Below are 27,155 nucleotides of genomic sequence, written 5' to 3' on the forward strand. Positions count from 1 at the left end.
AAGGAATTTAACATGAGATGAAGTGAGAGAGATAAGCAGTGGACAGATCATATAAGATCTTGTAGGACACTGTGGTGAATATTTATTTTCACTGTTAGACTGTTGGGAAATCACATCTTAATGACAGAACACAAGTACTGAATGCAAGGTGGGTGGAAAGACAAGACTGGGGCACAAAAAAACTTTTCTCCGGGTGATGCAATTCTAGGCATAATTAGCATATAAAAGCTCCTTAGTAGTGAGATCACAGAGTGATTAACAGAAGAAAAGAGAGTCCAGACAGTGCTGAAAAACAGGAGAAGAGAAGAGAATAACAACTGGGAATAAATGCAGAGCCATAGAAGAAAACTCAAGAGGATGTGTTCTGGAGGACAAGGGAAGAGTTTCAAGAGTAATCTACTTAACTTAAAGAGCTGAGTGACCTAGTGAGATGCAGACTAAAATTATCTACTGAATTTGGCCTTGGTGACACCTGCAAGCCCACAGTCAGGGCAGCAGAGTGGACTGAACCAAATATACTAGATGAGAGAAGAAATGGGAGTTTAGGAAGTAGAGACAATAGATACCAAAGGAAAACTCCTCTGTTCTGTCTCTCCTCACTGAATACTGTTTCCTCATACTAACCAATTCTTCAACTTGAAGGAGTATAAAGCAAACTAACAAACTGACCTCCCTGATGAGAAAATGTTTGCTACTTCATTCTTCACTGAGAATAACTTTAACTCAGAGGTTGTGTTCCAGGAAGAAGATAATAGGCTGATAATCTCAGAAGAATGGACAGACCCTCTGGAGTTCCTTCTGAAAATTCATGGAGGTTAAGAGCAATGCAGCCCCCCGTAAAACGCCCTGATTGTTATCACCTTTTCTGTTCCATTCAGTTTTGCTATAGGAGCTCAAGACCCCAACCCCAAGATGGGCTCACAGTCTTTAAGGTATTAGCCTGCAGTGACTCCCTTTGCTAGGCAAAGTATAAAGCTGCTCTTTTCTTTGCTCCCAAAACTCTGCCTCCGAGTTTGAATTCATTTTTCGGGGTGCAGAGGCTGATTTTTCAGTAACGAAGTCTCAGGCAGACACCAAATGGGTATCTTACAATCCAGTTCACTTCTGACACGAAATACCTGGAGATAGCATCAGATCCCACAGCTTATACACTCAATTCAGCAAGACTATCCCCACTTCAGATGTCAGTCACAAGTCCAGATTGTCACCTGTGCTTCTCACCTACTTGCCATAATTTGGAGGTTCCTACAAACCGCTCCTTGAGTTTGATCATTTGCTAGAACAGCACACAGAATTCAGAAAAACAATTTACTTGCTATTGCCAACTCACTACAAAGAATACAAATGAACAGCCAGACTGAAGAGATGCCTACGGCAAGGTATGAGAGAAAGGGTGCAGAACTATCACATGCCCTCCAGGCGTGCCACTCCCCCAGCATCTCCAAGTGTTTAGGAACTTGAAAGCTCTCCAAACCCACCTCCTTCTCCCATACTTTTGGGGTTTTTATGGAAGTCTTATTACTTAGACATGATTGGTTAAATCATTGGCCACTGGTGATTGATTTGACCTCCACCCTCTCATATCCATGGAGACAGGGGGTAGGAGGGAAAATTCTAATCCTCTAATCGCCTTGGCAACCAGCTCCCATCCTTTGGGGCTTTCTAAAACTCACTTCATTAACATAAACTCAGTTGTCATTGAACGGGGCTTATTATGAATAACAAAAAGCACTTTTATCACTTAGGAAATTCCAAGAGTTTTAGGAGCTCAGGACCAGGAACAGTGAAGAAGACCAAATATGTATCACATTATAAATCACAGTATCACAGTAGATATAAACAACTCTCTACTTACCTTCAGGGGCAAACTTCTTCAGAGAATTTATTTTAGGAGTACATGGAAATAGAGGAGGATATTTTAAATTTATATGTGTTTTTTATTTAAAAATGGAAGACACTGGATCCTATTTAATGTCTTAGTGATAAACCAGTGAATAAAAAGAGGATGATAACTGAGGATTGAGAGGGTATAATCAGCTATGGGATGAAATGCCTTGACAAGTGTAAAAAATTAATAAACCAAACCATCAATTAAATAGAGTTGGGAGACCAGAGGGGGAGCTCTCACACCCTGTGACAACAGGAGAGCCCAACAGGAAGAAGAAAGACTCCTTTTCTGGCAAGTACTCAGCCAGTGAAAAGCCGCTAACTTTTTGTTTACTAGAGCCCTCCCAACTTCCTTTTCCCCTCTATAAAAGAGTTCTCCTTACCTTGCTGTGTAGGAGCATAAAAGTGGCTCACCCAGGTTGCAGATCCTGAAGTGCAACTTTTGGCTGATCCTGAATAAGCCTGGAGAAAGATCTGGAGGTCTATTTCAGGTCAACACAAGGTGGAGGCTGTAATGCAGAGATGTGGAGGAACTGGTTTTTGATAAGAAGGGCATTATTTTCTCTCTTGTAATAAGAAGGAACAATGAACGGTCTATGCATTCACACATTCTAAAAATAAAAATATTTCTTGAAATCTTATTATGTTTATAACTACTGTGCTAGATGTTGGATACACACAGGTCAGCAAGACCAATGTGTTCACTGCAACAAGGAATTTTCATTTAGTTGCCATGTCAGACAGATGAAGGAAAGAATTTTCCACCCCAAAATATGCCTCTTTGTCATAAGGATTATTTTAGGCTCATTATTTTTTAAAAACACAGCAGACATAGGAAAGGCACTAAAAACTGAATAGAAGTTCCCTTTTGTAAGAGACATTTACTTTTATAAGGGAAATCTACATCTGTGAGTGTATTTTCCCCTCAGTACCAGGAAGAAGAGCTGACTACATTTCTAGAAACTCTTATTGCAAAAAGCAAGGACTTAAATCTCATAACAACTTATTTACTGTGCTGTTTCTGGTAACCTCCCATAACTGTCCCCCTTCTCTACCCCCAACATCTTTCTTGGGTCTTTGGCTAGAGATGGTATTTAAGGTGATAGATTGGGCTATTTGCAGAGTTAGTTTTCCTGGGTCTATGTATACAGAAGGTATACATGTTTTTTGTTTGTTTGTTTTTCAATTGAAATATAGTCAGTTTACTGTGTGTCAATTTCTGGTGTACAATATAATGTTTCAGTCATATATATACATACATATATTCATTTTCATATTCTTTTTCATTGTAGGTTATTACAAGATATTAAATATAGTTCTCTATGCTATACAGAAGAAACTCATTATCTGTTTTATATATAGTAGTTAATATTTACAAATTTCGAACTCTCATATTATCCCTTCCCACCAATTTTCTCTGAGGAGAAAGAACGTGAGGGGGATTGGGTCAAGATGGCAAAGTTGAAGGACACAAAGCTCATCCTCTCCCATGAATCCATCAAAAATTACAACTAATTCTTTTAGGAAATTATGAGATTTCAAGTTCTAGTAACCATGAATTATGGAAAGTAGAAAAAGTATATACATATGGTGGGAAAGTAGGCTCTAAAGGAAAGAAAGTGTATTATAAGAGGGGATAGTTTGGCACAGATCTTTAGCTGGAGATAGAAAGAACTGAATTAAACCCAATATCTATAACTTATTGGCTCTTACTTAAATTCTCCCAACATAGGTTTCTTCTTCATGTTTAAGTTAGGGCTCATGATAACCACTGCCCTGAGCTGTACCAATTTATAAAGAGATAATTCTGTAAATTTTAAGTGTGCTGCCTGATATATCATAAATACTCAGTAAATGGTAGTTGCATATATATATATTACCAGCCAGATTCTTTGCCCTCTCTAATCAACAGAAATTGATAAGAGGCCAGAGAAAGATTTCAGGCAAGGCATTATTGGGACTCTGCTGCAGCACAAGGGAGCAAGAACAAGTAACAAGTGCCCTTGCTTGCTCCCTGAGTCTGGGTGAGCTGGCCCCTTAAATGAGGTGAGGGAAAGGGTGGACCCAGGGGTCAGGCCAGAGAGGTCGGCCTACCCACTTGGTGGTGTTGTGTGTAAATACAACACTCTCTTTTGCTCCCAACACCTTAAAGGTGACAGTTGGGGTTTTGGCCTTTTTGTATCTTGTTCATAATTTGCCCCAAGGGAACATATGCACAGTTATTTTTAGTCCCTTATAGTTTCTTTGTATCTGTTGCTTGAGGAAACGTTTGTCCAGGTGCAAGCCTTTCAGCAAAGGGTCCCAGGTACCGTCTCATGTTGAGAATAGGGAGGCAGGGTTTATGTAACAGGGCCTAGGAAATGTACATATATACATATATTTTTTTTCCTTAAAGGTCTAAGGGAAGGTAAACTCATGGTTTAGAACTATACTCTTTGATATCCTCAAGAGAATATGGACTAGAAACATAAGTGAGGCTGAGAGACACAGGAGCTGGCTATGGAAACAGTATTTCATGGCCCATAAAATCAGAAAGGCATCATAATTTTGAATGGAAGACCAACCACAGTTAGAAAATAAATTCCCTCCTGGCATGCATATTATCCATAATAAAGCAAAATGAAGTTACAAGCATTTCACTGAAATGCAGGGGAGGGAGATACTAAAATTCTTCTAGGTGTCCAGGGCTGGTTAAAGGGAGATTAATGTGCAATAGAAATTACTACTAATTTAGGACTTGCAAAATGCCTTCACAGGTTATATGAAGCCTTAACTCCCTAAATATTTCTCAGTCTCTCTCTCACCTCCCTCATACCTATGTTTTTGAATGTGACTACTCTTGCCTGGAAGGTTTGCAGGACAGTTCTTCCCACAATGGGAAGAGATGGGAGCTTTTTCTACATTTTGAAGCACTCAAAATATTAATTATCTCAGTTCCAGTTATTAAACCACCCAATCCTCATGACAAGCACTGTGGTAGTTAGGGCAGGGGCTGTTATTCCCATTTTTACATCTGGCAAATATTTGTCTTGGACTCACTGTTTAAGATATATTCTCCTTCTCTCATCCAATTAAGCATAAAGGTCTCTCCATTCTACTAGACCATAAAAAAGGCAAAATACCTGAGCAATGAGGGTGGTCAGTAACAATTCTCTGAGTGAATTTGTCTTTCTCTTATCCACTGCCTCAATTAAGAACACAGCAGCATTACAAAGAAAAGAAAGTACCTTGACATTTTCCAAGTCTTGACAAAGCACAGAGACTTCAACAATGAGATTTGCATTCCCTCCTGTATTTCCTACTGCAGGGTCTGTAAGTGTCCCGAGCAGATTGCTGTCAAGCAGGCCTGGGAACAACGTCAGGAATAAAAGCTCCCTGGTGAAACCAGAAAAGGCACCCTCTGTCCTCTGCCTGCAGATTTGAAATGACCTCTGCTTGAAGCCTTTGCCTTCATTAGTGGAAAAGTCTTTGTTTCACATTTGGAGACAGGGGCTCAAGGGAGGCAGGATAATGTTCTCTAAATTGGGTTTAAGATTAGACCTCAGTCCTAATATCCTGCCATATTTGGAGTCTTAAAGAATCCTAATTTCCTCCAAAGGTACCCTAATGTAATCTTTTTCAGGAGGGCCCTTGGAAATGTGTCCCATAGCATAGAGTCCTAGATCTCTTTCTCCACTCAATATCTTCACTTAAGGGGCATCCAGATTGTCTTCCCCTCTGTGAATCAGTAGCCATGATTTGTGAGAAGATTTTACTTGGGCCTCATATGGCACCATGTCTGTTAAATACACAACCCAATAAAAAATATGGATTAATTCCAGGGAGAACTATTCTAAACTCATCAGATAAGCCACTGTCTTGCTGAATCTCCTCCTGAGCTTCAGAAAACCAAAAGGTTTATATGGATAACAAGAGAGTGTCACTATCCAGCACTTAAATAGAGGAGAGGCTGATTCAAACATCAGTGGGCAATGGAGAATCAAGATTCACATGGAATTCAAATGAAATGATCTCATGATGAGGTAGTTGGGGAGCATTTTCCTTGGCCAGGCCCCCTTCCCTTCCTGTAGTAAAATATACATTGAAGGCTTTATAATTATTGAAACAAACTAATGTACATTTTAACATCTAAAAGTTGTCACTGTAGATTTTTCAACATAGTAATGGAGCAAAAAGGTTATGAGATTTCAATTATTGTTTCCTTTATCCATTCATCTATCCATTTATTCACTCCTTTAACCAATATGTGTTGTCAGTTTGTTTTGGTAGGCACTGTTGTAGACAACTGGATAACATCACTGAACAAAAGAGCCATAACATCAGCTCTCTTAGGTACTTACAGTATTGTGAAGGAGCTAGACAATAAACAATAAACATAAAAAATTCTGATGTGGAGACATGTGTAGTTGCGTGTTCACTAAATGTTAATCTATTTTATTGTTAGGTCATTTAAAAAAAATTTTTTTAATGAAACTTTCTGAGTCCACTTATCCACAAAACCTTACCTCCTTATGGCATTTTTAATGTCAAATTGGCATGTGTGTGTATGTGTGTATGTGTGTTTGTGTGTGGAGGGGCTAGGATGACAAAATTATAAGAATTTGTCTAAATTTAGCTATTAACTAATTTATGCATGAGGAAAGGATTCCAGCTGGTCTATCTGACTCTGAAGTCATCCTGACACTACTATGCTACACTACCTCTAAGAAATAATGCTGCAGAAATGAATGAATAAAAGCAGGATTTAAAATAATAATTTTCTTTTTCTTTCTGTGAATTCCATGTATCCTGATTCAATCACCATTCTCATTCTCTTTCTCTCTCTTTCTTTTTTCCATTTCTTTCCTTTTTCCTCCCTCTTTACCACTCTTTCTTCCTCCATTTCTTCAATCTTTCTTCTCTCCAACCCGCCCTTCATTTCTCATTTCTTTTTTGTTTAAATAATAAAACATATTTTTTAAAAAAGGAAGCTTCAAGGCCCCTAAGAATATGTAACTTAAAAGAATCAGATAACAGATTGGGTTTATTGTTTATTTTGATTTTCCTGGATCTACAGCTACCCCTCCCTTTATTTTTTACAATAAAATAATTTGAATAATGTTCTGTTTTGTTTGTGTCTTTTGCCTTTCTCCCATTACTACCCTTCCCCTAAAAAAATCCTCAGGGGCTCCTCTCTTCTGCAAAGTAAAGTTCTTACCAAGTATTCTTGGACTTTAGCAATTGGACTCTAACTTATAATTATTTTCACATTAAAAAAAATAAACATTTTCTACTTTGCAATAAACTTATAGTTCCTTTGATCTTAGAGATCTCCTAACATAGTGTGAAAATCCATGTGCCATTTCCCTTCTCCATATTAGTATTATTTTTAATAATATGGCAACCTTTCCTTTTTATCTTCTCTTCAGAATTCCAGTCTAAGTATCTCTCCTGTCCTGTGTTGTCAGAGTGACTTGCTACCCATCCATAGTCTACAGCAAACTTACAGATTTTTATAATTGTCTAATACTTGACTGAGACAATAAAATCCAGTACTTAAGAGGTGGGAATGAGGGGGAAAATATGTGTGAGAAAGGTAACACACAAACATACACACACACAAGTGTGTTCTTAGACCCGAGACAGTATATCTGTTGGACAGCTCCTTCCCCACTCCATGTGTGGCTAGAAGCCATATATTGTTAATGCTTCAAAACATACTTGTTTTTGGCATGTTTTAGTGACCCTGTTGATCTTCCTTTAGTGGGAACCTATCATATAATAAATAATATCATCAGCACAAAGTAAGCCAATTATGAACAAAATAATTTTCATATGCAATATAACAGTCCTTGAAATTTTTTTGGTTTTTAGCTATTTCTGTTCCCTAGATTATTTACTAAAAGTATGTATATGGGAGGTAATAGCTTTAGCATGTAAATTAGGGGCCAGAAACTCCCACTGAATTCCCTAAAGATATCTCCATAATATCATTGCACTAACATTACTGTGACCTATGATGGGAAGACTCCTACTTTCTCTGCCTCTTTCCTTTCTTTCTCACTCTACCCATGTCACTCTGCTCTTTTTCTTCCATACCACCTGGAAACAATGAAAAAGACAAGTGAACACTGCAGAAGGTCAAGTGACTTGCCATATTTTCAAATTCCTGTGGAAATTCTCTGTAAGTGATGTGGACCTGAGGTTTCCTCAATAAAACTAATTTTCAAAAACTCTTGTTTTACAGAAAATATAGGAAGACACTGTACTAGCCAAATTTACTACTTCAGTTCCATCCTTGAGACAACGAGCATCCGAGTAACCACCAGTTTTACATAAAGTATATCAAGTCAAATTTCTATTTCAGTCTTCTCCAAACTCACTTCTTTCCATTTGCCATGCCCCTTTTACTTGTACCTCTGTGCTTCTGCATCTATAGTTTCCTTCTACTTTGAATGCCCCAATTACATCTCCTCCTTGTAGACCTAGTAAATTCCAATTCTTGTTCACAGAACAATACTATTGTGAGGGCTTCCCTAAGTCCAAGGACATCACATCTTGAAGACAGAAGTAGAGATGGCTGCAACAGAAACACTATGGCAACACATTGCCTAACAAAGAGATAAATAGCATAACAAGATGGATATAATCAATTGTTTCTATGCCTGTCCACTATATCATTCACTTCTAGAGAAATTAGTCATCATCATTTCCTTGCAACCTAGCAGAGAACTTCACAAGTAGTAAAACAACAATGAATGTTGGTTCCATATGTGCAATACTGCTCTATATTTCTAATCTAACTTCAGGCCAGAAATTCATTGACAGTACAGTAACAAATCCTGGAGAGTAGGGCAAGGAATCGAGATTTCCACCTCTCATTATTTAAAATGTTCACTTTTCAACCACAACCAAAAATTAAGACATGCAATGAAACAAAAAAATTTGACCTACACACTAGAAAAAAAAAAATCAGCCAATATAAAATGTCCTTGAAAAGCCCAAATAATACTTACTAGACAAAGACTTATTTATTTTTAAAATTATAATCCATTTATAGTTATTATAAAGTATTGGCTCTATTCCCTGTGATGTTCAGTATATTCTTGTAGCTTATTTTAAACCTAATAGTTGGTACCTCTTACTCCCCCACCATGTATAGCGCCTCCCCACTTCCCTCTTCCCTCTGGTAATTACTAGTGTGTTCTCTATATCTGTAAGTCTGCTTCGTTCTTGTTATATTCAGTATTCTGTTGTATTTTTTTAGATTCTACAATAATATCATAGTGTTTGTCTTTGTGTGACTTATTTCACTTAGCATAATGCCCTCCAAGTCCATTCACGTTATTGCAAATGGCAGAATTTCATTCTTTTTTATGACTGAGTAGTATTCCATTGTATGTATGTATATATGTGATGTATACCGCATCTTTATCTATTCTTCTGTTGATGGACACTTAAGTTGCTTTCATGTCTTGAAAATTGTAAATAATGCTGTTATGAATATTGGGATGCATATATCTTTATGGATTAGTGTTTTGCTTATTTTTCAGATATATACCTAGGAATGGAATTGCTCAGTCATATGGTAGTTCTACTTTTAGTTTTTTGAGAAACCTTTATACAGTTTTCCACAGTTTCTGCACCAATTTACATCCCCAACAACAATGTATGAGGGTTCTCTTTTCTATAAAAGACATATTTTAGATTCAACTATATAAATGTGAAGATAGACAAATAGAAAAAGACATAACAAGCAAGCAGAAATCAAAAGAGAGATGGAATGGCTACAGTAATATCAGACAAAACAGACTTTGACACAAAAATGTTATCAGAGATGAAAAAGTATATTTTATTCTGAAAAAGGGTCAATCCAGTCTTATGATTATACATGAATGCAACGAAGAACAAAATTACAATTATAAATGAATGTACCTAAGAACAGAGTGTCAAAATATATGAAACAAATGGATAGAGCTGAAGATAGAAATAGACAATTCAAAAGTTGTAGTTGGACGCTTTAATACTACTTTCAATAACATATAGAACAACCAGAGAGAAGTCAACAGAGATATAAAAGTCTTGAACAGCACTATAAAACAACTAGGTATAACAGGGATTCAAAGACTATTCCACCAATGAAAGTAGAATATACATTCTTTACAAGTGCACAAAGAACATTATATAAGATAGAACATATACTAGGTCATAAAATAAGCATCAGTAAATTTTAAATGGTTGAATTCTCTGACTGAAAGGAAACAGAACTGCCATTATAAGAAGTAAATTTGGGAAATTCACAAACTTGTAGAAATTAAAAACCATACTCTTAAATAATCAATGGGTCAAAGAAAAAATACTAAAATAAGTTAGAAAACATTTTGAGGTGAATGAATATGGCACATAACATACCAAAATTTATGGGATGCAGCTCAAGTGGTAATTAGAAATATATCTGTAAACACCGATATTAAAAAAATAAGGGTCTAAAATAAATAGCATAACCTACCCCCAAAGAAACTAGATAAAGAAAAGTAAAATAAACATAAACAAGCATAATAAAGGAAACAATAAAAATCAGTCCTGAAATCAATGAACTAGAGAATAGAAAAAAATAGAGAAAATCTACAAAACTAAGAGTTGTTTTTTTAAAAATGTTTAAAAAAACTGGAAAACTTTAGCTTGGCTGACTAAGAGCAAAAGAGAGGAGACTCAAATGACTAAAATCTGGAAAGAAAAGGGGAACAATATTATCAACCTTACACAAAAATAAAGGATTATAAGTGAATGATATTAAACAATTATGTGACAATAAAAAAAAATCTAGATGAAAATGGACACAAACTACCAAAACTGACTCAAAAACAAATTAGAGAATCTGAACAGACTTAAAATAAGTGAAGAGACAATTAGTAACTGAAGAAAAAAACCTCCCCACAAAGACAAACCCAGGAACAGATGGTTTCACTGGTGAATTCAACCAAACTTAAAAAGAAATTAACATCAATTCCCCACAAGCTCCTTCAAAAAACAGAAAAGGAGGAAATACTTCCCAACTCATTCTATCATGCCAGTGATCCTCTGGTTTAAAACCAGACAAAAATATCACTAGGAAACTACAGACAATAACCCATATGAATAAACATTTGATTGTACTCAAATGTTTATACAAGCATGATTTGTAAGAGCCAAAAAGTGAAAACAACCCAAATATTCATCAACCAATGAATGGATCAATAAATGTGGTATATCCATATGACAGAATATTATTCAGCCATCTACAGCCATATCACCCTGAACACGCCCCATCTCGTCTGATCTCAGAAGCTAAGCAGGGTCGGGCCTGGTTAGTACTTGGATAGGAGGATATTATTCAGCCAAGAAAAAGAAGAATGTTTTGATACACACTACAACATGGATGAACTTGAAAAACATTGTTAAGTGAAAGAATTCAGACAAATAAGACTACATACTACATCATTTCATGTATACAAAATGTCCAGGAAAAGCAAATCTATAGACACAGGAAGATTAGTTTTTTCAAGGAGCTAGGTGGAGAGGGAAATGCACAATGACTGCTAATGTGTCTGAATTCTCTTTATGGGGTCATGGAAATATTCCAACATCAGACAGTTGTCATGTACAAATTTGTGAGTTTAATAAAAGCTACTGAATTATACATTTTAGAAGTGTGAGTTTTATGGCAGGCAAATTATTTCTCAATAAATGTCACTTTAAAAAGTAATGCAGCTTGCAATCTACAATTATTTCTGTTATTATTTGATTACTCTATGTCTTCTCCAATATGCTGAATCTCAAAAGGGCAGGAACTGGATTTTTACCTCCACTCCACATCACCGTCTTGAATCCACAGTATCTAACATGACTTCTAGCACTTGGTAGACATTGAAGAAACGTTTTTTAAAATGGGTACTGAATGAATATAATCTATGTCAAATTCAAATGCATGCTAGACCAAGTATACATTCTCATTTCTGAAACCTGAAATGAACAGAATTCCCTTGAATTAGCAGTTACGGTTCCAAATGATGTGCATGGTCTATGTCACAGAGCAAAATGATGAAGCAGATATCTTTTCTAAATGCATTAGTCCTCTGTGTGCTTATTCCATGTTGCTTTCTAAGTTGCTTAGATAACCCTTTCAACAATACTTAGGCAACAAAAATCAACTCTCAGTTACAGTTATTCACAAGTTACTTAAAAAGAAAACTTAGAAAAATGAGTGCCTTTGGTTTGCCCTGCAAGAGGTTTTACTCTTAAATAGTGGCAATTATCTTCTGTGCTATTGCGGTCTATATATTATTTGACCAACAAGTATAAAAATAAAACCCTGGTTGGCAAAGACATGCTTTGCTTTCACAGCTTTCCTGGTACTGATAATTGAAGCTGACCTCATAATTGCTCTCCAGTGACAGTGATGTCTTCAGCTGGATATCCTGGCAGTTTAGGGCAGAATTTGACTGTAACTTCAGAGTCTCCGTGTCTTAAAATTCTAGCCTATTTTCAGAACAACTTTTTGTTTCTTCTTTTGCCAAGGTTAAAATGTACACATTTCAAAATATCATCCAGAACTACAAAAATCAACAGAATTTTATTTGATAACTGAAAATCTGAAGTAGAGTAATAATCAATATTTTAAACTACCTACTGCACATAAAGTGCTTTACATACTTTAAAAACTACACTCCTGAATTACAGATGAACAAACTAATATGGTACCTCAAATTGTTGAGATAATTAATTAATGGGGGAGAACTTAATCCCACAGTGGTAGGAATTGGATTTAATTACAGTTGAGTTTGTTTATTTCCTTTACATCATTGGTTCTCAGCTAGGGATGATTTTACCCTGGAGACATTTTTGGCTGACCTTAGTGGGTTGGGGAGTACTACTGGCATTTAGTTATGTACAGGCTAGGAATGCTGCTATGCATCCTCCAATGAATAGGCTAGCCCCCAAGACAAGTCATATGGCCCAGATATCAATAATGCTAAGGCTGAGAAACTGCATTATGCCACTGGTTCCTAACTTTAAACATGTATGAGACTCACCCAGGGAACTTCAGAAATGCTTATGTGCTTTCTGGGGGAGATTCTGATTTAACTGCTCTGATGTGTGATCATATTAGAATTTTTAAAACCCTGCCACTGAATCTCATGTGCAGTGAAATTTAAGAACCAGAAGAGGACCAGCTTGTGTCCTGCACAAGCTGAGGCTAAAATAAAATTCCACAAAGACTTTCTTGGACTGTGGGGACAGGTTGGAGAAGGGTAGTGGTAAATGACCTTCTGTTTCACCATTTGACTCTATTTTGCCAAAAACAATTTCAAAGACTAATATGTTCACCAGACACCTTTCTGGGGGTGATGGCTCCATTCGTCCCACTCTAGAGCGCACAACACTAAGGATGTCTGTATGTCCTGCAAGCTGGCTGGCACCAGGAACATTCCAGGGTCCCCTCCGCTGCGTGTCCTGCCGCTTCCACAGTGCCTTCCAGCCCTCCATGCCTGAACCAGCAGCCGTGACTACTGCACCTCCTGGCGCAGTGCATCAGGACTGCCAGCCAGCCTGGGCAAGGCTGCCAGCAACAGCCAGATCAACCTGGAGCTCTGCGCCTCCTATGTGTACCTGTCCCTTTGCCCGATATTTCCTGTACCTGTTGTGTGAGGAGAAGGAGCCCTCAGAGGAGTTGATGGGGCTGAAAAACCAGCCCAGAGGCCACATCTACGTCTGTGACATCTAGAAGCCAGACCACAAAGACTGGGAAACCAGCCTGAAGGCAGTGGAGTGTGCTTTCCATCTGGAAGAGCATGAGCCAGAGCCTCCTGAATCAGCACCAACTGGCCACCAGGAACAACGCCCATCTATGTGGCTTGCTGGAGAGTCACTATTGGCTTGAGCAGGCCAAGCCCATCAGAGAGTTGGGTGGCCACCTCACCAACCTGCCTAAGATGGGGGCCCCAGAAACTGGAATGGCTGAGTCCATCTTTGACAAGCTCGTTCTGGGCAATGGCAATAAAAACTGAGCTTGGACTGCTTTCCTTACAGCCATGGGGTGACCTCCTCTGGTCACTGTGTGAGGCATGCACATCTATATCTATACCTATACCTGTGCCTATATCTATATAGCTATCTGAGACAGGGACTCCTTATAAAGAATTGGTTTATGTGCCTATGGAGGCTGAGAAGTCCCCAGTCTGTTGTCTGTAAGCTGGAGGTCCAGGAAAGCAGATGGTACAGCTCCAGGTCAAGTGCAAAGGTCTGAGGACAAGGAGGAACATTTGGATGTGTCGTGTCTAAGTCTAAAGGCTGGACAACCAGAGGTGTAAATCCTGGTCAGAGGACAGGAGAAAAACCAGTCTCCCAGGTCAAATAGTCAAGAAGAGAGCTAATTCACTCTTCCTCTGCCCTTTCACCCTCTTCAGGCCCTCAGTGGATTGGATGATGTCCAGGCAAACTGGGGAGAGCGATCTGCTTGATTCAGTCTATGATTCAAATGCTAATCTTTTCTACACACACCCTCCCAGACTCACCTAGAAATAATGTTTAACCAGCTATCTGGGCATCCCTTGGCCTAATCAACTATCACAGTTTCCAAACATAAAATCACACCCATGTTCTTTCTTAATTGTTCTCTACAGACATGCTAAAGGTACCCTTCTTCTGCGTCCTGCTTGGTGCCATAGAGCAGGATCACTGCCGAGTGCACACACTTTGTTTCCCAGTCCTTGTTTCTCTCGCTTCTAAGCTGCAGTTCTGCAGTGGCTGCTTCCCAAGATGCTTTATCATCACTTATCTTGTAAACTGATCCTCCATTAAACTCTCTTTAAGCACCTCTTTTTAATGGGCCACATTTTCCCTGCTGAGAAGCTAACCAAAATAAGATCTAATAAAATAAAGTGCTTGTTTAAAAAAAAAACAAACCCTCTTAGAGTGGCTTTTTAAAAAATTAAATGTAAACATCAAACTCATATTTTACCGTATACACTCCCAACAGCCCCATCAAGGAAGTTAAGATCTTAACCAAGCCCTTGGCACCTAGAAAATACTCATGGACTGTTAACAAAAGTGAGATGTACTTTCAGTTTAACTAAACTTCAGTTTTCTCATCTTTAAAACGGTGATCGATTGATCCATGCATCGATAATTCATGATGGCAATATCCAAACAGGTTTTCTGACTTTAGGACTTTCATCCAAATCACTAAATATACCAAACTATCCATAGCATTTTTAGTTTATTAGATTTCCTCCACTGGCATTTTCCAGAGACATTAAGTTGGGAAAGGGAAGTAGTGGTTTGAGGCAGTTTAATCACTCAGGGTCGGTGGGAAAAGAATTTCAAAATAGGACGTTTTCAAGAAAGTTTATCTACAGTGCATCATGTAAAAATAAGCCATAGAAATATACTTTCTGACTTTGCTCTCCTGCTGGGGGTCCAAAGGCCTATTATAACTAAAGGCAAAAGGACAGAGAAACTCTGGTACCCACACGTGATCCTTCTAGTATTAAGATAATCAGGAAAAGGGTAGGAGACAGACCCGGAAGGAAAAGGCAAAGAGTTTGGCACATTGTTCATTTTGTTACTGGCTACTCATTTCCGCATATTACTAAGCTTATGAAAAATGTTTTCATATAAAGTATTTCATTCGATCATTAAATCCTTAGATAAAATATCTCAAATGTAGCACTTAGAATTTTTTTTTTTTTAGTGTTAAAATTGTCATTCATTGGCTGTTTTGGTTTTTTTCTTTTGAGATAGCATTTGGAAATCTTGTGGAAGATCCATAAACTAATAGTTTATGTTTTGGAGAACAAAGTCCAAATAATTATTGACCAATTACAATCTAATGAGTTTCCTAAAAATAATTTTTAAAAAATGTTTACATTTTTCTTTCTTTCTTTTTTCACTTATACATTCATTTATCCATACTTCTATATTAACAAAAATCCACTAGCACATTTATTGAGTAGCTACTACATGTTAGAACCAGAGGATTTGATAAACATGGACATGATGGCTGCCATTTGCAACTTAATGGGAAACGATTAGGTTTGAAAAATGAAGCATGGCCGAGTGGGATATTTTTAAAATCTGTTAATCAAAAATTTGGCTAAATTCTAGGTAAACATCATTTTGTTCAAATTTTTCATTTTGCTGATTAGAAAATAAATACATTTTGTATAGCTTATAAAGCAGAGTCGAGAACTCAAAGTTCCTGACCCAAGGTCGCTCTTTTCCAAACTCAATTACTGACTCTAGAATGGATTTTACCGTTAAGAATTGATCATCCTCATCCGGTTCTTGCTCTTTTTCCACCTTCTTTAAAAAAAAAAAAATCCCAGCCTTGACTTTTATGAAATGCATAAAATACTTCTGTCTCACAAGACCTGAAATATTATTTTTATGAGAAAAATCATGAGTAGGAGAAAATCCCTTACATTCTCACTACAATTAGCCAAGTCACAGAATGCAGATAGTTCAATATGAGCAACTTATATTTTAAATCATCATATAAATGAACCTTAAAATTGTGAATCCTTTCAATGATCCAAGTTAATTCTTTAATAATTGTTCTGAACTCTATATTTTGTTCAGAACTATTTAGTCTAATTTAAATAAGTAGTAAGTACCTAGAGAGACAGAGATTTCTTTTTTTTGAAGAATAAAATTATTTAATGATGCTCTGAGAGTGAAAAGGTCCATTATGCACTTTCTAAATAGTGAATTCTTCCATTCCATTACTGACGCTGCCTTCATTTTAATTAATAATCTGGAGATAGGAATAGGGACTTCAGAGTCTGTGTCTTAGTTTTGCATTTAAAAGTTGACCTGGGCATTGTTGTGTGGATGGGAAGAATTTTCTCCTACATAATGCAACAGAATATTAAATATATCAGAATATTAAATCAGACAACAGGTTAAGTCAGCCAAAAAATAAGTAACTATATTAAGAAACATTCCACATAAAATCTTAATCACTAGGAAGAAACCACTAGGACCAAGAGTGAGCGAAGAATGGCAAACAGGAGTTGCATATGGTGCCTTCTCCCTCCTAGGCGCCTGGATAGCATTGTTTAATGCCTTAACAGGACCCACTAACATGAACACCTTTTCCACACTAACTCCTTCTACTCTTCCTTGTACTCTCCAGGCACAAAGTTCTCTTTTTCTGGAATAGGCAAAACTTGTTCATGCCTCCAGGCCTTCGAACCTGTTGTTCCTTCTGCCTGGAATGTCCTTCTTCACAAGGCTGGCTACTCATCACTTCATAAACCATATCCTCAATGCTCTCCTTATTACTACCTTATGTAATTTTTTCCAATTGATTTTGTTTGACATTTTATCTGAAATTATTTCAGGTATTGGTTCACTTATTTATCCTTTTCTCTGCCACTGGAATGTAAGCAGATGAGAACGGGATTTTTGAGTGGTTCATGGCTGCTACTCTGGTACCAAGAACAGAGCCTGGCTCAAACCATGTGCTCAGGACGTACCTTATGAAAGACTGGATTATGCCACAACAGGCCGCCTGACACAGTGCGCAACCCTAGAAAGCCGGGAGCCCGGTATCTCAGACTCAGAATCTGGTTCTGCTATTTCCGAATTATGCAGCCTTGGGTGCCTCAGTCTCATCTCTAAAATGATAATAATAGCATCTACCTGACAAGTTGTTTTGAAAATTAAACAGGTTTATATGTGTGAAGTGCTCTGGATCATAAAAGGCGTATAGCAAGTGTTAGACAGGTGGTGTTAAATGCCTGTAGGTGTACAGATATGTGTGTGTGTTCATTAATTTAAAAAATACTTGGACTTCTTAAGTGGTTACAATTTAAGAAAACTGAATGTTTCTTAGAGGCCACTACTCAGAATCCACTGACACAGATTTGATACTTTTGTAGTTTCAGATAGAGAAGTTTGGTTTTTAACATCTTTGCCAAGCCCTACACACCCCCACTCCTCCCCCCAGTGACAAACACTGACCCTCTGGATTCCAGTGTGTCCTATTTAGTTTGATCAGTGCTCCTGCCTTCCCAAGCCCATCACCAGCCTCCATCTCAAGGCGGTGGTGTCCACTTACATTTCCCCTGCTCTTTGATCCACCTGTCCTGTGAGAGCAATAGCTCCCCCTTCCTAGTGCATTCAAGCATTCAAGGGTCTTTCCTTTCACGCTACTGAGGTCTCCTTCAGCTGCATGCTTAGCTGTCAGAGTAAGTTGGTTTCCCTTGATTCTGTTCTCGAAATCCCACCTGGGGGGTTTAGATAAGTAGAAAACACAAAAGAACAATTTGTAAACACATGTTTCTATAGTTCTGAACACAATGTGAAGGAACAAAGGGGAGTCAGAACTCCCTGATCTAATCTTTGGAATTGTAAAGAAGTCATGACTATTTTGACTTATTTAATTTTGTGGAAATCACATTTGAGCCTAATGTGACTGAGGTTCTGGTTTCCATGTATTAATTGTTTTAACATTTTTTTTTCTTGTTTAATAAGCACAGCATAAGTGAGAGAAACAAAATTATTTCATATGTTTTTCAGATATTTTCCTTTTAATATGTAAAGTGAAATATCATTTAATTTGTAGAAAGGTGCACCAAAAAATGAGTCAGTGAAAAAGTCAAGTGAACAGAGCCTTGGGTAAGGACCTGGGATGTATGCTTTGTTTTGGTTTGTTTTTCCCACAAAATGCTATGTGTTTGGCAACATGTACTAAAAACTTTGCCCACTGTGGAGGTGATAGAGATTTTTAAAACATAATCTCTGCTTTCCAGGAACTCAATCTCCCAGGGAAACTATAAAAGGTACACAAATAGTATGAGATATGAAGTGAAAGATGACACAGAAAGAGATTCTTACAATATCATGAGACTGGAACAAACTGGTTTCAAGCTCCCACATTACAGTAAGGTAATGTGTGATCAAGTGAAATCCCATCCCAGTACCTTGATTAACGTTCTGAGAGTTGGATCTGAAAATGGAAGAACCCAAACAGAAAGGAAAAATCTTGAAATCCTGTTAAAGTAACATGCCAGAGTGAATTTTCTGCATAGGTTCTGTGTCATCATAGGTAATATGATTCTCTTGTTTGCGCCTCAGAAACTTCACTTAAAAATAATGGATTTGGGCAAGCAATGTCTAAGATATCTTTAAGATCTAACAGTCTATGTCTAAGATCTGCCTCCCAATGTGCCTTATTTTTTTCTAGAATATTTTATTAGGTTTGTTCACTTTCTACCTAATCTAAGGCATAAAAATTCTTTTCTAGGCCTTAATGCTTACAAAGATATGTATGTGAAAAGACAAAGTGTTATTACAAAAGGGAGAAAATCAAATAAATTGAGAGAAACAACAGAGGAATACCTAATTCTCAGAGTTTTACATGAGTTGTTTTCGTCTAGGAAAGCATTATAAATCAACTGCATGGTGAGAGTATATAATTTACTTTTTGAAGCTGTTTTGTGAAAGTGGTGAAATAAATTAGCATGAGGTTGTAGAACAGGGAAGAAAAAAATGGTGAACAATAAAAGATACAGTGTTGTCTTGAGAACTAATTAACTTAACGTTTCTACTGAAGGGACCACTCCACTGAGAGCCTTCACTATGACGCTTCTCCTATCTGGGTAACTGGTTCAAGTCCAGCACATGCTGCTAGTATTAAGAACCACATTAAAAAAACAAACAAACCAAATTTAGCAGGTCATTCTCTCAATATTTGTGGAAACAAAGTTGATGGGCAAAATTCAATCTCTTAAGCCTGTCACCAACACACATAGTGATCTTGGGTTTAAGTCATTTCAGTCTTAAAGTTTAACTTCTCTTTCTTCTAAATCATCAGTAAGTCAACTACCATTGATTGAGTGCCCACACTATGTCAGGTCTTTAGTAACTGCTGGTTATAGCAGGTAATAAAATGGGTCTGCGTTTCTTTTTATACAGTTTACAATCCAAAAGGAAGGTGAATGATAAGTGAATTTGGTGGAAATCCTACTTGTCCATCATGATAGGATCTGGTTCTTGGTCAATAGATTGGTTTTGCTATTATCCACATCCATTTTCATTCATCCCTTTCTGCCTTGCTCTGAACTCTGGGAGGCTGAAAACTGGGACTGTATCATCCAGTCTCCTTTGGATACTAGTTGGATTTGGGCCAATGGGAGGCACCAGACAGAGACAGGAAAGCCAGAAGAAAGAGAAGCCAGGGTGTTGCTTTCTCATCTGTTTTCTTGCATGACTGTGGATCTGGCAAGGGTCTGGAATCTGAATTCCTTTACCTACCAACACAGTTGCTATTAAGCCACTTCTCTCTCAAGGTTCCAGATCATGCCTAGCTCTAGTAACACCATTTCATTCTTCTCCATTTTAGGTCTGGAGGTGGGACTGTCATTTGGTTACCAGAAGCTAGATACTTCATTAGCTACTGTTAGTTTCCTTAAACTGGCTCATACCTCTAAATGTCCCTTCACTAAACTCTCATGAATTGAATAATCTTAGTGTTCTATTTGTTGAACCTTGATGATATGGCCAGCACAATTAAGAACAAGGTTAAACTGGGAATCAAAATGCGTATTTAAAACTTAAACTAAAAAATTAATTTAAAAATTTAAATATACGCTCAGTCATTCAATGAAGGAAATATACTTTCCTTGGAATATGTGTTTATTGATTAGAATTCAGACTTGCCTTTATTGCATGGTTCTCACATATAATGCATCCTGTCCCATTTCCTATTTCAATTTCATCAAAGAGATATGAGAACTTAACTTGTAAAGTAAGTTCAGCATCTATTTGGAATCTCTCCCACTCTTTTATACTGCTTCTTGCTCGTCTAAAGTAGGAACTTTTTTTTTTCCACTGTGTTCTTCATTTTGTTCTCACAAAAATATCCCATTTCGTTCTCATAAATATGACAATTCTTCCTTTCTGCACTCTAATTAAATATTATGTTAAACACAATGAAACACAATTAATAATTGAAGTGAAAAGTACAAGTGGAATAAATAGGGTTGGAAACAAACACAGTGTATTTGAATAAACAAACAACGCAAAGGGTAGCAGCAAGCATCTTAGAGGAGCCTACTGACTGTGTGTCTGTGATTTTAGCCAAACAGTGTTGATTAAACCAATATTCTAGTTAATTACAAGAGAATTTTAAGAGTTTTACTGTTATTATGAACATTTACAAATAAAATTACTAAGACAATGAAAGCATGAGGGGTTTGTACCTAACAGTCTCGGAGAAGGAAAGCCCAGAAGTATTCTCGAAAGAAGAGAAATGTAAATTAATCAATACCTGAAGGATGACTAAGATTTATTAAAGCAAATAAGAAAGATTATTCCCCTAGGAAAAAAAAATGACATGTGGACGACACTAATATTCAAAAGGAAGCATCAAACTTAGAGCAAGAGAGAAAATTCGAGATGTAAAGTCAGGACTCACTATCTGATATTATACAACTTGGTCAGTGTTTTTACCTCCACAATTAGATATTAAAATCCACCTTCTGGGGATGAGTGAGAGTTAAGTGAGATGGCACATGGACGTTCTCAGTAATGACTGTTTTACTCAAGAAGGTTAACCTAGTCTTGCTGATGCCAAGGAGAAAAGGTTTGCCCCACACTGTTACTAAAGTTCCAAAAAAACACACTGTGTATGTTACTAAAATACAATCAGCCCCTATTTAAAATGTTGAAAATTCCAGCTTTGTAATCAGGCTGCAGCTATTCATTATTTGTCATTATTTGTCATGAATTATTTATTTTAGAATATGAAAAAAGACTACAATGTTCTACAAATCTGTGGAAAATGTTAATATCCATACCATAATGATTATGAGAACTGCCAAAATGATGTCTATTAGTTTTCGGAACTGGATCAATTGTCCATAAATAGACAAAGAAGGCAGCAGATTTGCACTGTTGAGTGTGATCTGGGGTTGCCCTCTGCCTAAATCCGTTCCGTCATCAATAAAATCAGAGCTGAAAGCCGGATGTTCAGCCACTCTGGGTTTCCCTTTGCTGCCAATCTCCCCACTGGCCCCTCCTCCTCATTCACTTTAATTCTCTAGCTGTGAGAAAGGCAATATCCTGTTCGTGATATTGGACTGAAGAAAATCTAACAAGCTTGAGAACTAAAAATTTGTTTTGTTTTGTTTTGAATTTTAAGGCAATATACCGTGGTTAATTTTTCACTTCTGAAAAATATTGCTACGTAAATCCCTATAAATTATTCTGACAAAGTGTTGCTGTGTAAATTCCTGGGTTCCTTTTCTTTGCAGCGCAACAATTTGAATGCAAGACTTGGATAGTGATTTAAAGTTCTTTCAGGAGAAGCTGAAACAGCAAGTCCCATGATACTGTGTTACTGGATGTCCTGTGTGTATGTAGGTGAGAGGAGAAAGTCACACCCACATCCCACCCTTGTCTTAAGGACAAGGCTAAGCTGTTTGGATCGAAATTCTAAGAGACTGAAATCCTACTGGGGATGGGGGATGTTATCTCTTAGATACACAAACCGAAGAGCTTACAGCATTGGATGTCCCGGATCTTCATTACATTAATTGAATAGGGTCTGGTACACAAATGAAATATTATTGGTCTTATTTTGATAATTTCTGAACTCTATGATAAGTACACTGGAATTCATTATGTTACTCTCCTGCCTTTATGTATATTCACAATTTTTCTTAAGTTTTTGTTGTTGTTTTTGTTGGTTTGCTTATTTTTAAGTTCATCTAGTGTGGTTTTACCTGGAGCTGTCTCTCAGCCTGTGCTGTCTCAGATCAGACACAGCCATCAAATCTCTAACTCATTTTGAGACAGGCTGGGACCTGGGACCTAGGCCCTCTGCTGCGATGCTTGCACTGGGGCTGAAACCAGAATGCAAAGACACTATAAAGGACTAAAAATAACTGTGTGCGTGTGCAGGTGGGGTGAGTTATGAACACTTAGATACAAAAAGACCAAAAACCCAACTGCCACTTCTGAGGCGTCAGGAGCAAAAGCAGGGCACTGGGAGCAGAAGCAGGATACTGCGGATGAGCCCCGCACACAGCAGCACCAAGGGGGCAGACAGACCACCTTAGCCACCCCTCCAGCCCAACCCCTGGACCTGCCTCTCCCCTCAGGCCATTTAAGGGATCAGCTTGCCTCCGCCTCAGGGAGCCAGCAAGGGAATCTGTTACTTGTTTCTGCAGCAGAGTCCCAATAAAGCCATGCCTGCATTTCTCCTCTGGCCTCTTATCAATTTCTGTTGATTAAGGAGGCCAAGAACCATGGTCAGTAACAATATTTACTCTCCTCTCTTTCTCCAGCTTGTGAACTGTCTATGTAGTCACCTCAAGGTCTATAGAGAACCATGGTTAATTCTAGCTCTAGATTCAGGGAAATGGTAACCCACCTTCTGCCTCAAGTCCAGACTATACCCTCATCTCCATTTGCTGAGTTCCGTGGCAAGCATTTTCTCAGTAATATTAAGAGAATGACACCATGCCTCCCATTAGTATATCTCTCCCCTGGGAATATCAGAGAGAGGAACAGTACCCGGATCAAGGCAAGATCTATACACTGGTCTCTTACCCTGACACAGACTTAATAGCAACAAACTGAACCATAAACTCTAGTAGATCTTAAAAACGTCACTTAGAGGGTCTTGCCTTTATTTATCTTCATAAGGAGTACCACATAGGCACTCTAGCTATGTTTCTTAAAACTGAAATACAGTATTATGTTGACCTACAGTATTATGTAAGTTTCATGTGTTACTACATAGTAATTTGACATTTTCATACATTATAAAATGACCACCACAATAAGTCTAGTAACCATCTGCTCCCATACGAAGTTACTATAACATTATTAACCTTATTCCTTGAGCTATGTATTATATCCCTGTGGCTTATTTATTTTATAACTGAAGGTTTATACCTCAATCCCTTTCACATATTTCCCTCCTCCCCGGCAACCACCCATTTGTTCAATGAATCTCTGAGTTTGTTTTTATTCTGTTTTGTTTGTTTTGTTTTCAGATTCCACATATATAGGTGAGATCCTACGGTATTTGTCTTTCTCAGTCTGACTTATTTCACTTAGCATAATACTGTTTAGATCCACCCGTGTTGATGCACATGACAAGATTTTATGTATTTTTTTTCCTTTGGCAGGATTCCTTTTTATGGCTGGGTAAAGATTTTGTTTGTTATATATATAGAAAAATTATACATGGAAATGGCTATGGAAACATTTCCACGACCAACAAACCTTCTGACAATCTGAGTATTCAGCACAGTGCTCTCCACTGCCCGAGAAGTTCTTTCACATGGGACGCAAACTCTGCCACACCTGGCACCTAAGTGCTTCTCTTAACTCCAGCCACAGCCTGTCCTCCTAATTTACTTTTTATTACTAATTAACTACACAACTTATCTTTTCATACCTCCACACCATTGTGCTTGCTCTTTCCTCTGAAATTTCTATCTTTACTAACCAACTAATTCCACTTACCTTTTTAGGCTCAGCCCTGTCACCTTTTAAAGTTTCCCAGCGTTTTTGTTCAAGCAGTGCCCTCTTGCAGAGATGCCATTCCATAACTCTCTTGCTGCCTAATAGTTACCACACTTTTTAAATGCATTTTAGATAGGAAAAGAATATAAAATCCTCATCGGATGTGTTGGCACTGAAAAACTCACCCCTTCTATTTATTTACAGCAACTTTTATCCAGATTATATGCATATGCATATATTTTTTTCTTTTACAATATATTTTTCTCAATAAGAAGGCTTTTCTTGGCATCAGTTTTGTGCCGGCCACTCTGCTAGACAGTTGCAATAATCTAATAATAGATTAGGAGGTAATCTATTATCATGCATGTAACAGACCTGAGCCTTACCCTGTGCCTGGCTGGTGGCCATCCCTATTATAGACAGGCCCATCTTTAGTTGCTGTCTTTCTTTCTAATTCCTGACCCTATCCTCTTTCAGTATGAAGAAAGATGGATAAAGAATAGCTCTATTAAGATAACTACTCAACAAAGTACTTGCTTTCTCTCCTTTGAGTTGTGTGGAGGATTGGCAGGGAAGGAGAATGAGGCCCTCATCAAACAACAGAAAGTGACTGTGGGAAGTGGTATTTGGCACAGAGGATTCATCACCTGGGATGGATCTTTGGTGGTGAAATTTCCATTGATAAATATGAAACAGGCGCTAGAACAAGCTTGAGTCTTGCCTACATGAATAAGGAAAATAGTGAACGCAAACTTTACTGCCTTTCTGCTCTTGGCCTAATCTACTGCTTCATTCACCAGCAATCTCCTAGTCCTGTGCCTGGCATGGAGTTAGGTAGGGGGTTTTTAAAAGTCAACAAAACATACCCAGTCAAGACTTTGCCATCACAGAGCTTACTGACCAGCTGGAATACAGGTGATTACTCATGAATACACTGAAGCTGGCAAATGTTTGGAGAGAGGAAATACTGGGGACATGGGGGAATGCATAAGACAGGTTATTTCTTTTTTGTTGAGGCTATGCCACTGGCCCATAGGGACTGGCTTCAGAGCTAGAAAACTTGCTATAGAATATATAAAGTAATATACAAAGTTATTTTTATGGACATCTCATGTTTAGAACTGAAGTTAACACTTGCTTATATATGAAAATAAAGAAGTCTATATTTGAAGACAAATAATAAACATGAGATCCAATTCTGCCACTTCACTGTGGAATAACCTTGAATAAATCACATCACCTCTCTGAACTTGAGTTTCTCTGCAAAATGTAAGCACTGACATCTAACTTGACAGACCCGAAGGGCTGTGAGAAAGGCTCAATTAGGACAATAAAGGGGGAAAATACTTCGTAAACCATCAAGATCTATGTGGATTTTGCTATTAGTACTGTTGCTATGTGAACCAGTCTGGGACTGAGCAGGTTAAGACATAGTATTGCTTTATATGACGTAACAGATGGATGGTTCTGGTTGGCTAACTTTCAAAAGCTCCCTGCATTTCCACACCAAAGTTTCTCTTGTCTATATGGTTTGTTTTCTTTCCTTTCTGAAAGGATGCATTTTAGAAGAAAACCAAAGTCATTATTGTTAGACTTTGTCTAACTCTTTGGTGTTGAAATTTCCACAGATCGACAGGAGACAGGCACTGAAGCAGGCCCGGGTCTGTTTCGGAGTCAGCAGTGAACACTGTCAGTGCTCTGCGCGCATCCCTGCCTCCACTCTCACCCCCAAGCCTTCTCACCTGTTCTGTGCGTCTTCTGTCTTGTCCTTCAACCTTCTTACGGAACGGCCTTTGGCTGCTGGAGCTGCTTTTGCCTGAAATCACAGAAATCAGAATTGTCTGGTTGTTTACAACTCCTCTACCTCCAAACAGGGACAACTCAAAGTCAAGGATAGACTCGTTCAGGACTATAAAAGCCCAGCTTCATTTCCTAGAGCTCACCTACTTACTGAACCGAGGCTGGGACTGTCCCTAACATTTCACCTTTGTTAGGCTTCTTCCTCTTGCCAAATTTCCCCCACTTCCTCTTGTCCTGTTTCCCCCACTATGTTACCTGTTTTCCTTTGGAGCATTAAAAAAAAAAAAATCATAATTTCCCAGCCTGCTTGTAGGGAATCTGACCTAAGGCAAATCCCCTCAGTTGTGAGAAACTAGGACAGACATAGTGGAAGCAGCTGGCTGAGGACCCTCAGCACGGGCTTGTCTAAGTAAACGGGAGAAAAATGACTGAGGAATGGAGACAATTATCTTGGCAACAAAAGAGGCATTATCCCAAAAGCTGTCCCTTTCAAGACCATATTGAATACAGTCTAGTGTTAATAAACATATTTAGTAGTAACTGATTCACTCCTCTGCAGTATTTACTGTAGCAGGCAGTGGGGACATATGATACATGATTTTTCGAAGTAGAAGAGGAGACATATTACTTGAAAATAGAAGAGACCGGAATTTCATATTGCATTTAAAAGTTAATACCCATTGTCCTTATAATTTATACAGTGTGAAAAACCTTACATTTTTGAGTGTAGATTACTTCGTATACATTATTCTACTTACTTCTCATCACAATCCTGTGAAGCAATAATTCTCATTTGAAGATGAGGTGAAAAATGTAAGAGCAATGCAATAATTTATGCAAAAATACACAGAGCATGTGACTGATTTACTGCAACTTAAATCAAGTGTACTTCAAACCCTGCACTTATTGTACAATGCTGTAGAGTTTCTCTAAGTAGAACACAAGGCAAGAATCACTCAAAAACA

At 37.8% G+C, this 27,155-nt stretch overlaps 1 long non-coding RNA gene across 1 annotated transcript in view; it reads right to left on the minus strand.

Moving 5' to 3' along the window:
- Window positions 1–2,260: 2,260 nt before the first annotated feature.
- Window positions 2,261–27,155, minus strand: part of LOC135322167 (uncharacterized) — a 55,539-nt gene continuing 30,644 nt past the window's right edge. The window contains exons 2-3 of the long non-coding RNA XR_010382534.1: window positions 26,133–26,206; window positions 2,261–2,396 (exon numbers count right to left, since the gene is read on the minus strand). This is a non-coding gene — a long non-coding RNA (uncharacterized LOC135322167). The remainder of the gene's footprint in view (window positions 2,397–26,132; window positions 26,207–27,155) is intronic.

Source organism: Camelus dromedarius, chromosome 9 (genome assembly GCF_036321535.1).
Source record: "Camelus dromedarius isolate mCamDro1 chromosome 9, mCamDro1.pat, whole genome shotgun sequence".
NCBI classification, from domain to species: Eukaryota; Metazoa; Chordata; class Mammalia; order Artiodactyla; family Camelidae; genus Camelus; species Camelus dromedarius.